Genomic DNA, 12084 nt, shown 5'->3' on the forward strand with positions numbered 1-12084 from the left:
TTGGATGGTTCTCCCGGCGGAAAAGCCCTTTATTTTGGCTCAACCTTAGCTGGAGGAGTTGGCCAGAGCACCGAAACACAGAGGGATGTGTCTGCCCCGCCGGGATCTGTGAGAGCCTCCTGAGCCTGTCAGGACTCCCAGCCATCACGACCACGGAAATCCAAGTGCTCGATGGCACTTGAGTTTGAACAACAAGGCCCGTTCATTGTTCGTGCAGCTCTTCATTGTTCGTGCAGCTCCTTCATCTTCCCAGAGCCCTGGAAGGTAGGGAGAGATGGGGAATATTATCATTTTCAGCAGGGGAAACTGAGGCCACAGGAGTTCACAGAAGAGATGGGATTTGAACCTAGGTCTCCAGTCACTGAGACCTGGGGGTCTTCCCAATCTGCCTCCTATCATTCAGACTGTAAGCTTATTGCAGGCAGGGAACATGTCTCCCAACTCTGTTATATTGTACTCTCCCAAGAGCTTAGTACAGTGCTCTGCACATAGTAAGCACTCAATGAATATGATTGATTGATTGACTGATTGACTGATTGATTGATTAGGTTCCATGCCACCCTGTTTGGGAAGTGGCTGGAGCCACAGTAGTGATGGGAAAGTGGAGGACTTCCCTCTGAAGAAGCCTGCTAGTCCCTCTCTGCTACTCATTTAGAGGACTCAAGAGGCTGGGTCCCTATATCGGTGCCACCCCCCACCCAGCTCCACCACTTATCTGCTAGAAGACCTTGGGCAAGTCACTTCACTTCTCTGTGCCTCATTTAGCTCCTCTGTAAAGTGGGGATTAAAAGTGTGGGCCACACATGGGACTATGTCCAACCCGATTTGCTTGTCTCCGCCCCCAAGTTTAGTGCAGTGCCTGGTACAGAGTAAGCGCTTAACAAATGCCATCATCATCATCCCCAGCTCCAGGCACGTGTTCACCCCCAGGGCAAGAGAGGAGGCAACATTCCATGCTTCCTTCCAGTCGGGCCAGGAACTGTGGCATCGCTTCTGCATGGGATTAGGGAGTTGACAGCAAAACTTGCACCTGCCCCAATCCCACCTCCGTTTCCTGGTTCCTCCCTAGATGTAGTTACTGGCTCAGTGGTGCTGTTGGGAGTAGGTGCCCCCGGATCCCAACTAAGAGGTCAAAGCCAGTTTCCCTCCACGGTCTGGACTCCTAGCCTTCTTCTCTGGGGTCCTGATGAGACCTTAGAGTTTCTGAGCACTTCTACACTATCACCAACCCTCCAGGGAGGTTCCTCTCCAGCCCCCAAAAGCCCTCTCCCTTACCCCAAACCAGACAGGGCCTGAATGGAGACTCTAGCTCAAGAGCCAGCTGAACCCTGGGGATGAAGCCTTAACATGGGTAGAAGTTACCCTGACAAAGTTCATTCATTCATTCATTCAATAGTATTTATTGAGCGCTTACTATGTGCAGAGCACTGTACTAAGCGCTTGGAATGAACAAGTCGGCAACAGATAGAAACAGTCCCTGCCGTTTGACGGGCTTACGGTCTAATCCGGGGAGACGGACAGACGAAAACAATGGCGATAAATAGAGTCTAGGGGAAGAACATCTCGTAAAAACAATGGCAACTAAATAGAATTGAGGCAATGTACAATTCATTAACAAAATAAATAGGGTGATGGAAATATATACAGTTGAGCGGACGAGCACAGTGCTGTGGGGATGGGAAGGGAGAGGGGGAGGAGCAGAGGGAAAGGGGGAAAAGAGGGTTTAGCTGCGGAGAGATAAAGGGGGGGGTGGCAGAGGGAGAAGAGGGAGAAGAGGAGCTCAGTCTGGGAAGGCCTCTTGGAGGAGGTGAGTTTTAAGTAGGGTTTTGAAGAGGGGAAGAGAATCAGTTTGGCGGAGGTGAGGAGGGAGGGCGTTCCAGGACCGCGGGAGGACGTGGCCCGGGGGTCGACGGCGGGATGGGCGAGACCGAGGGACGGTGAGGAGGTGGGCGGCGGAGGAGCGGAGCGTGCGGGGTGGGCGGTAGAAAGAGAGAAGGGAGGAGAGGTAGGAAGGGGCAAGGTGATGTAGAGCCTCGAAGCCTAGAGTGAGGAGTTTTTGTTTGGAGCGGAGGTCAATAGGCAACCACTGGAGTTGTTTAAGAAGGGGAGTGACATGCCCGGATCGTTTCTGCAGGAAGATGAGCCGGGCAGCGGAGTGAAGAATAGACTGGAGCGGGGTGAGAGAGGAGGAAGGGAGGTCAGAGAGAAAGTTACAAAATTTCCTCCCATCTCCAGTAGCTCCCTACCCACCTCTTTCTGGCCAGGTCCAGGAAAACCATTCATTCTCCTTGACCTCAGGGTGAACAGGGCAATCCATCAGCAGTATTTTTTGAGTACTTACTGTGTACTGAGCCCTGTATTAAGGAAGTCAGGAAGTCAATTGTGTTTATCGAGTGCCTACTGTGTGCAGAGCGCTGTACTAAGAGAGTGCAGCTTGCAGAGTACAATAGAACAATAAACAGACACATTCCCTGCCCACAGTGAGATTACAGCTAGAGGCAGAGACAGACATTAAAATAATTAATTAATCAATTACTGAAATACATTAATGGAAATAAATAAGTTACAGTGTATTAAGCACTTGGGAAAGCACAATTCAACAGAGCTGGAATCATGCTTCCTGCCCACAAGGGACTTCAATTTAGAGGAGGAGATAGACATTAATATAAATAATTATAGATCAAGCAATGGTACTTACTGAGCACTCACTGTGCACAGAGCACTGAGGTAAGTGCTTGGGAGAGTACACTACAACAGAGTTGGTAGATATGCTCCCTGCCCACAAGGTGCTTACAGTCTAGAGGGGGGAGACAGCCCCTTTTTGATATCAGTCAATCATTCATTCATTCATTCAATGGCATTTATTAAGCAATTACTGTGTGCCAAGCACTGTACTAAGCATTTGGGAAAGTGCAATGCAGCAATAAAGAGTGACAATCCCGGCTCACAGAGAGCTCACAGTTTAGAGGGGGAGAGACAGACATCAATATAGATAAATAAAATTACAGATATGTACATAAGTGTTGTGGGCCAGGGAGTGGGGGAGAAGCAAAGGGAGCAAGACAGGGTGATGCAGAAGGGAGTGGGAGTTGAGGAAAGGCCTCTTGGAAGAGATGTGCCCTCAGTAAGGCTTTGAAGAGGGGGAGAGTAATTGTCTGTCATATTCGAGGAGAGAGGCTGTTACTTGCCAGAAGTAGGACGTGGGCCAGGGATCAGCGGCGAGACAGTCGAGATGGAATGAGAAGTTTAGTGGCACCAGAGGAGCGGAGTGTGTGGCCTGGGTTGTAGAAGGAGAGAAGCGAGGTGAGGTAGGAGGGGGCAAGGTAATGGAGTGCTTTAAAGCCAATGGTGAGGAGTTTTTGTTTGATACGGAGGTAGGTGGGCAACCCCTGGAGATTTTTGAGGAGGGGGCGGTGACGTGTCCTGAAAGTTTCTGTAGAAAGATGATCCGGGCAAAGGAGTGAAGTATGGACTGGAGTGGGAGACGCAGGAGGTTGGGAGGTCAGAAAGGAGGCTGATCTAGGCGGCATAAGATAAGTGATTGTATTTGTGTGGTAGCAGTATGGATGGAGAGAAAAGGGCAGACTTTAGTGACATTGTGAAGGTGAGACCTTCAGGGTTTGGTGACGGATTGAATATGTGGGTTGAATGAGAGAGAGAAGTCAAGGATAACGCCGAGTTTACAGACTTATGAGAGGGGAAGGATGGTGGTGCTGTCTACAGTGATGAAAAAGTCCAGTAGAGGACAGGATCTGTGTGGAAAGATTGAGATAATGTGTACAGATGCTGCGGGACTGAGGATGGAGTGATTATCAAGTGCTAATAAGGTAAAGATCCAAATAGCCAGAATGGGAGCCACATCCCAGCTCTGCCGCTTGTCAGCTGTGTGACCATGGGCAAGTCACAACTTCTCTGTGCCTCAGTTACCTCATCTGTAAAATGGGGATCAAGACTGTGAGCCTCACGTGGGACAACCTGATTTCCCTGTATCTACCCCATCGCTTAGAACAGTGCTCGGCACATAGTAAGTGCTTAACAAATAACAACATTATTATCCTGCCAGCATAGGGCGACTAGTGAAACCACCATCCTGGCTCCACCTAGCCCCCTTCCAACTCCAAGGGGCAGGGCAGACTAGCCCAACAACCTGTGAGACTAAAACTAATGGTCACCACCCCACAATGCCAAATCCTTGAGAACCACTGCCCCTTCCTTGCTAACTGTGGGAAAGGGAATATGTCTATCCATTCTGCTGTATTGTACTCTCCCAAGTATTTAGTACAGTGCTTTGCACGCAGTAAACACTCAATAAATACCATTGATTGATTGATTGATGGGCACAGTCACCACCTCAAGGAGTTAATCCAAAAGGAAAGACAAACGCAAACTGATTTACTATTAGGCGGGAAAAGACAATGGAAGGTGAATAAATGCTCCAACGAAAGAGGATATAAAATGGTGTGGACATAAGTGCTATGGGTGGCTGAGTGCATAAGTGCTAAGGTTGTAATGGCAAGGATTTGACCTGTGGAGAAGAAATGCTTTCTGGAGGAGGTGGAATTTCGGAAGGGCTTTAAAGATGGGGAGAGCTGAGATGGGGAGATTTGATGGAGTAAGAGAAGCGGCATGGCTTAGTGGAAAAAGCACGGGTTTGAGAGTCAGAAGTCGAGGATTCTAATACAGGCTCCACCACTTATCAGCTGTGTGACTTTGGACAAATCACTTAACTTCTCGGTCCCTCAGTTACCTCATCTGTAAAACGGGAGTGAAGACTGTGAGCCCCACGTGGGACAACCTGATTACCTTGTATCTACCCCAGCGCTTAGAAAAGTGCTTGGCACATAGTAATCAATTAACAAATAGCATAATTATCATTATTATAAGGGAAGCCCAGTGTGGAGGTTGGTTTGAGGAATCTAGAGGGAAGGCTGAAGGGGGTGAAAAGGGCACAAAGAGTCAGGAAAGATGTAATGAATAAGTAATGAACAAAAAAATAAACAAATAAGCAAGCAAACACATAATGGTGGCGATGGTTCTATTTGTTAAGTGCTTACTATGTGCAAGTCACTGTCCTAAGGGCTGGGATTCATTCATTCAATCGTATTTATTGAGTGCTTACTGTGTGCAGAGCACTGTACTAAGCACTTGAGAAGTACAGTTCATCAGTAGAGACAATGAATACTGTATCCAACCTAATTGACTTGTATCTACCAGTGCTTAAAACAGTGTTTGACACATAGTAATTACTTAACAAACACCATAAAGCAACAATAAAACAATATAAACAAATCAAGTTGGACACAGTCTCTCCCATGTGGGGCTCACAGTCTCAATCCCCATTTTACAGATGAGAGAACTGAGGCACAGAGAAGTGAAGTGACTTCCCCAAGGTCACACAGCAGACAAGTGGCAGAGTCAGGATTAGATAAGAATTAAATAAGAGAATATGGATCTATGCCTAAGTGCTAAAGGGGTTGTTGGGAAGGCATGTCCTGAGGAGACAGAATCCAATCAGGGACTATTCCCTAGTGGGAAGTGGACTTTCAGGAAGGTTTTGAAGTTGGGGAAAGTTGTGGTCTGATGGATTTGAAGGAGGAATGAGTTCTGGGCAAGAAGAAAGGAGTGTACAATGGATCAGGGACAGGAGGGGCTAAAGTGAGGAGCAGATGAGAAGGTCTGCTTGGAAAACAGCATGTCCTAGTGTGCAGAGTGTGGCCCTGGGATTTGGAAAGACCTGGGTTCTAATCCAGGTCTTTCTCTTGTCTGCTGTGTGACTGTGGGCAAGTCACTTCACTTCTCTGTGCCTCAGTTATCTCATCTGTAAAATGGGGATTAAGACTATGAACCTCCATGGGGGATAGGGACTGGTTAGCTTGTATCTACTCCAACACTTAGTACAGTGCTGGGCACATAGTAAGTGCTTAACAAACACCATTAAAAAAAGGAACAGGGAACATCAGTTGGGTAGTAATGGGGGAGAGACCATATAAAAGAAGAAGACAACAGATGGAGAGCCTTGCGGTCATTGGTTAGGAATTTCTCCTTAATGTAGTTGGGAAATGGAGGGAGCATTTAGGACTGTGTCAAGTGGACAGTGGTTTCTCCAGCAATGAGAGACATTTTAGGAAAGATGATCCAGGCAGCAGCATGCATGTCGTATGTTGTCTGTAGCCTGAAGCAGGGAAGATTTCAGGTAGAAAGACCAGCAAGGAGGCTGGCGAGGTCATCTAATCAGGAGATGACTAAAACTCGAAGTTAGGATTATGGTCATTTAAGTGGAGAGGAAGGGGTTGATCCAGGGAATGTTAGGGAGGAAGAACTGGCAAGATTTAGGAGTTGATTGATTGGGAAAGTTGAATGTGAGAACTGAAGGATAGGAAGGAATCAAAGATAACACCAAGGTTATGAACTTCTGGAATAGGGTGGATAGTGGTTAACTCTGGTGGGAAAGATTGGAGGAGAATTAAGTTTAGTGGGCTGGATGGGAAGTTCAGTTTTAGACATACAAACATTGAGTTTTGGATGCCGGTGGGATGTCCAGATGGAAACGTCCTGGAGGTCTGAGGGAAAATGAGATTGCAGAGCATGTTGAGAGATTGGGACTGGTGAGGTAGGTTTAGAAGTCATCTGTTTAGAGATGATAGAAAATAAATTACCCGTTCTATAAGACCCTTTGGATTGTGAGAAAGTCTCAGCAAAAGAGGAAATCAGGAAGACCAAGGCAAGTTTTGGGTCCGGGCATTGCACCATCCAGTTTCTCCACGAGACACCCATCTGACAGCTGAGGGAGGGGACGGGGAGAGGGTGAAGGGGGGCAGGGGGAATGTGCAAGTTCCTTTGTGGAACTTCCAGTGGGATGGGATTGCGTCTCAAACAGAGTGAGCATGGTTTCGTGGAAAGCAAAGCAAAACAAAAAAATCACCTTACTCCTCTGAAGGGAGGGGCAGGGGGGGATGGGGGGTGGGCGGAGTACTGCTAATGAAAACCCAACCCTATGCACCAGGAAAAAAACACTCCAGGGAAAACCCAGAGATCTGGGGGCCCCTGAATTAAGAGAAGGATTTCTTGAAAAATAAAAGCAAAAAACAACTAACAAAAAAATCGTTTCTCCTCTACCCCTGGGCTGGTAATGGAAATCCAGCCCTGTGACACCAAAAAAACAGAACAAAACAAAACAAAAACCACATAACAGGCGTAAGGCCAGAGGTTTGGAAGTGTATTGCAACACTTGAATGCATTTAACAAGTATTTTTCTGCTGACATGGGCGGGGGGCGTCGGGGGAGTTGCTCTCTCTAATTTCAATAATTTCAATATCTAACCAGAATCCTAGGAGTGTATTATTCATTCATTCAGTCAGTCAGTCAATCAATCAATCAACTGTATTGAGCGCTTACTGTGGGCAGAGCCCTGTTCTAGGTGGGTGCTTCGGAAGTACAATTCAGCAACAGAGACGATGCCTTACCACAAAGGGCTCACAGTCTAGAAGGGGGAAGACAGACACCAAAACAAGTAAACAGACATCAATAGCATCAATATAAATAGAATTATAGATCTATACACATCACTAATAAAATAAATAGAATTATAAATTTGTACATATATACACACAAGTGCTGTGGGGCGGAGAGGGGGGTAGAGCAGAGGGAGCGAGTGGAAGCAATGGAGAGAGGAGGGGGAGTAGAGGAAAAAGGGGGCTTAGCCCGGAAAGGCCTCCTGGAGGAGGTGAGCTTTCAGTAGGGCTTTTAACGGGGGGAAGTGTGCTAGTTTGGCGGATTTGAGGAGAGAGGGCACAATGGAACCTTGAATTCCCCTTGCTAGGGTGGCTATTTCGCTCGGGGGCATCCCTGTTTTGGGAGGGATTCTGGAATTCCCTCTGGCTGCCCACAGGGGGATCAATCAAGTGACTTCAGGGTCCAGAAATGAGTTACTTAAAGACCTAGGGCTGCCCCAGTGGAGACCCTTCTCTGTGCTTCTGATTAAGAATGGTTAATTAAGAGGGTAATTGGGATGCAGGGGAGCCCAGCTTGGTTGGAATGCTCAAGCGTTTGACCCAATGCTCTGTACACAATAAGCGGCTCAATAAATAATAATGATGGCACTTGTTAAGCGCTTACTATGTGCCAAGCACTGTTCTTATCATTGATGATGATTTGCTCCCTTTATAGGCCCCTCCCTCAGCCCCACAGCGCTAATGTACATGCCCGTAATTTCTTTATTCATATTACTGTCTTTCTTCCCCTCTAGACTGTAAGATCCTTATGGGCAGGGAATGTGTCTACCAACTCTGTTATATTGTACTCTCACAAGAGCTTATGTTAGTGCTCTGCACATAATAATCACTCAACAAATATGATTGATTGTGTGAGTGACTGATAATGCTTCTAATAATTAATAATGACATTTAAGGCACTTGCTAAACCCATTCTATAGGTCAAGCACTGTTCTAAGCTCTGGGGTGGATACCAGATGGTTTGGACATAGGATACTTCTCTGGAGAAGTAGCATGGTGTAGTGGACAGAGCACGGGCCTGGGAGTCAGAAGGTTATGGGTTCTAATGCAGACTGCCACTTTGCTGTGTGACCTTGGGCAAATCGCTTCACTTCTCTGTGCCCTCAGTTACCTCATCTGTAAAATAAGAGTTGAGACTGTGAGCCCCACGTGACTGCTAGCTACGTTGGACTGGGTCCAACCCGATTTGGACAAGATTTATAATTCTATTTATTTTATTAATGATGTGTATATATCTATAATTCTATTTATTTATATTGATGTTATTGATGTCTGTTTACTTGTTCTGATGTCTGTCTCCCCCTTTTTAGACTGTGAGCCCTTTGTGGGCCGGGATTATCTCTATGTGTTGCTGAATTGTACTTCCCAAGTGCTTAGGACAGTGCTCTGCACACAATAAGCGCTCCATAAATATGATTGATTGATTGATTGAATGAATAAACCACTACTAAGATTCTGGTTGGATACTGAAATAATTAAAATTAGAAACTAAACTACCCTAGCTCTTAGTAAAGTGCCTGGCACTTAGTAAGAGCTGAACAAATACCACAGTTATTCTTTGGGAAAACCAGGCGAAAGATGTGGGGGGCCCTGAGGGAGGGGAGAAGGGGGAGAGGAATCAGGAACTTGGCAGGGCTGCGGGGAAAGAGAAGGGAATTTAGGCAGGATTTCACTCTGGGCGGCCAATGGCTAACCGAGCTGGAACCACCGGAGCCTCAATGGCGTAGATTCCCCGAGGGGGAGTCATTCATTCATTCATTCATTCATTCATTCATTCGTATTTACTGAGCGCTTTCTGTGTGCAAAGCACTGTGCTAAGCACTTGGGTCGACACAATACAACAACAAACCTACACAATACAACAACAAACCTATGCTTCGGAGAAGCACCATGATGTACTGGATAGAGCCCAGGCCTGGAAGTTAGAAAGTCATGGGTTCTAATCCCTACTCCACCACTTGTCTGGTGTGTGATCTTGGGCAAATCACTTCAGTTCTCTCTGTGCTCCCTCATCTGTAAAATGGGGAGTAGACTCTGAGCCCAACATGGGACGGGGACTGCTTCCAACCCCATTTGCTTGTCTCCACCCCAGCGCTTAGTACAGTGTCTGGCACATAGTAAGTGCTTAACAAGTACAATAATAATAATAATTATTATTATTCTATTTCCTGCTTTATCGGACCTCCTGGCACCCTCCACATGCCTCAGTGCCCTCAGTGCCCTCAGTGCCCTCATGCCCACAGTCCACATGGGACAGGGGACTGTGTCCAACCCGATCTGCTTGTCTCCCCCCGCCCCCAGCGCTTAGTACAGTGCCTGGAACATAGTAAGCGCTTAACAAATACAATAATAATAATAATTCTACCTCCTGCCTACAACGAGAGGGGATGGTTTATCGCACCTCCTGGCACTCTCCACATGCCTCAGCGTCCTCATTTGTAAAACGGGGAGTGAGACTATGAGCCCCACATGGGACAGGGACTGTGCTCTACCCGATTTGCTTGTCTCCCCCCTGCCCCCCTCCCAGCTCTTAGTACAGTGCCTGGCACATAGTAAGCGCTTAACAAATACAATAATAATAATAATAATTCTATTTCCTGCCTACAACAAGAGGGGATGGTTTATCGCACCTCCTGGCACCCTCCAAATGCCTCAGTGCCCTCATCTGTAAAACGGGGAGTGAGACTGTGGGACCCACATGGGACAGAGACTGCTTCCAACCCGATCTGCTTGTCTCCTCCCCAGCGCTTAGTACAGTGCCTGGCACATAGTAAGCGCTTAACAAATACAATAATAATTATTATTATTTTATTTCCTGCCTATAACAAGGGGGGATGCTTTACTACAGTCTTGGCACCCTCCATACCCAGACACCCACCCACCCACCTCCCAAAACACACACCCAAACACACACACACACATACACACCCAAACACACACACACACACCCAAACACACACAGGCGCACACGAACAAGCCACCGGAGCTCCTTGCAGGCCAGCGGAAACCCTGCGCTTGCGAAAGGGCCTGAGCATCACCCTCTCCGCTCCACCCTTTTCCCTCCTCCTCCCTCCCCAGGCTTCCCCGCTGTCCTCCCGGAGTTTCCGAGGGTCAGGGGGGCGGGGATGGGGATGGGGGGCGGGGATGGGGAGGGGAGGGGCTCCCGCTTCTATATCTGCTCCCCCGGACCGGTCCCCCTCCTCAGCCGGTCCTGGGAGGTCCGGAGAGCCCCCTCCCCACTCTCCACTCAGCCCACAGAAACTGTCCCAAGCTGGACAGCTGCCCCCCAAGGGGTTAGACCCCTCTGTCCCTCTCCCTAAGCCCCTTGCCCACCCCCCGGGCCCACTCTTGTCCTGGCAGCAGGCCTTCAGGCATCAGGACCACCTCAAGGAGGGGAGAGTCCCGGACCCCTCTGCTCCTCTGGATCCCCGCTGACCGGGCCGGGGTCTGTCTCCTCCCCTCCTCCCCGGAACAGAGAAGGGCGCCAAGCACCGAGGTACTGCTTATTCCGCCGGCCGGGGGTCCTAATGGACCCCGGAGTCCCGGCGGCCTCGACGACGGGGGCGGGGGGCGGGGTCGGGGTCGGGACCTCCCGCCCTAAAGGAGGATCGATTTCTGGCCTGCGAGTTTGGGCGGGCGGTGGGGAGGAGGGGGCTTTGGAGGGACTCGGGGCGGGGGGGCGAGGGGATTGCAATAATTACTCATGGTGGTATTTGTTACACCCTTACTATGTGCCAAGCACTGATCTAAGCGCTGGGGGAGCACAAGGCAATCAGGTCGTCACAGTTTTCATCCCCATTTTACAGATGAGCTCACTGAGGCACAGATAAAAAGAAATGGTTTTGTTAAGCGCCTACTCTGTGCCAAGCACTGTTCTATGGCGCTGGGGTAAATACAAGGCAATTAGGTTGTCCCACATGGGGCTCACAGTCTTCATCCCCATTTTACAGATGAGATCACTGAGGCACAGATAAAAAGAAATGGTTATGTTAAGCGCTTACTATGTGCCAAGCGCTGTTCTAAGCGCTGGGGTAGATACAAGGCAATCAGGTTGTCCCACGTGCGGCTCCCAGTCTTAATCCCCATTTTACGGAGGAGGTCACTGAGGCACAGAGGAAAGAAATGGTATTTGTAAAGCGCTTACAATGGGCCAAGCACTGTTCTAAGCGTTGGGATAGATACAAGGCAATCAGGTTGTCCCACGTGGGGCTCCCAGTCTTAATCCCCATTTTACAGAGGAAGTCACTGAGGCCCAGAGAAGTGAAGTGACTTACCCAAGGTCACACAGCAGACTTGTGGCGGAGCCGGGATTAGAACCCACGTCCTCTGACTCCCAAACCCGGGGTCTTGCCACTGCGGGGTGGGCAGGAGGTCGCTCCGGCGGGTATTTTCCAAAGGGTCACAGCAATGCGTGGTGCGGGCATTTTCCAATTCAGCCGTGGCTGCCCCTTTCCCATGACTTGATCATTCTTGCTCTTTCTCTTTTCTGTGGTCTCAGAAAAGCAGGAGGGTTGGGGGTCGGGCAGGGGAGGGGGAAGCAGGAGCAGAGAGCAGGGATGCCTTCATTTAGGGG

General features: G+C 48.7%; 1 protein-coding gene and 1 long non-coding RNA gene across 3 annotated transcripts in view; one reads left to right on the forward strand and one right to left on the reverse strand.

Moving 5' to 3' along the window:
• On the reverse strand, positions 1 to 11826 carry LOC114813200. Its single transcript, XR_003760852.1, has 2 exons — positions 11786 to 11826; positions 1 to 257 (listed from the first exon to the last, which is right to left on the reverse strand). It is a non-coding gene; the product is annotated as an uncharacterized LOC114813200 (long non-coding RNA).
• TNFAIP2 (TNF alpha induced protein 2) overlaps positions 10712 to 12084 on the forward strand; it is a 24228-nt gene continuing 22855 nt past the window's right edge. Inside the window, exon 1 of one of the 2 annotated variants that reach the window (XM_029068581.2) lies at positions 10712 to 11007. The gene's annotated coding sequence lies outside the window, so the exon portion shown is untranslated. The remainder of the gene's footprint in view (positions 11008 to 12084) is intronic. The other variant, XM_029068591.2, reaches the window with a different exon arrangement.

This window comes from Ornithorhynchus anatinus, chromosome 1, assembly GCF_004115215.2.
Source record: "Ornithorhynchus anatinus isolate Pmale09 chromosome 1, mOrnAna1.pri.v4, whole genome shotgun sequence".
Taxonomy (NCBI): domain Eukaryota; kingdom Metazoa; phylum Chordata; class Mammalia; order Monotremata; family Ornithorhynchidae; genus Ornithorhynchus; species Ornithorhynchus anatinus.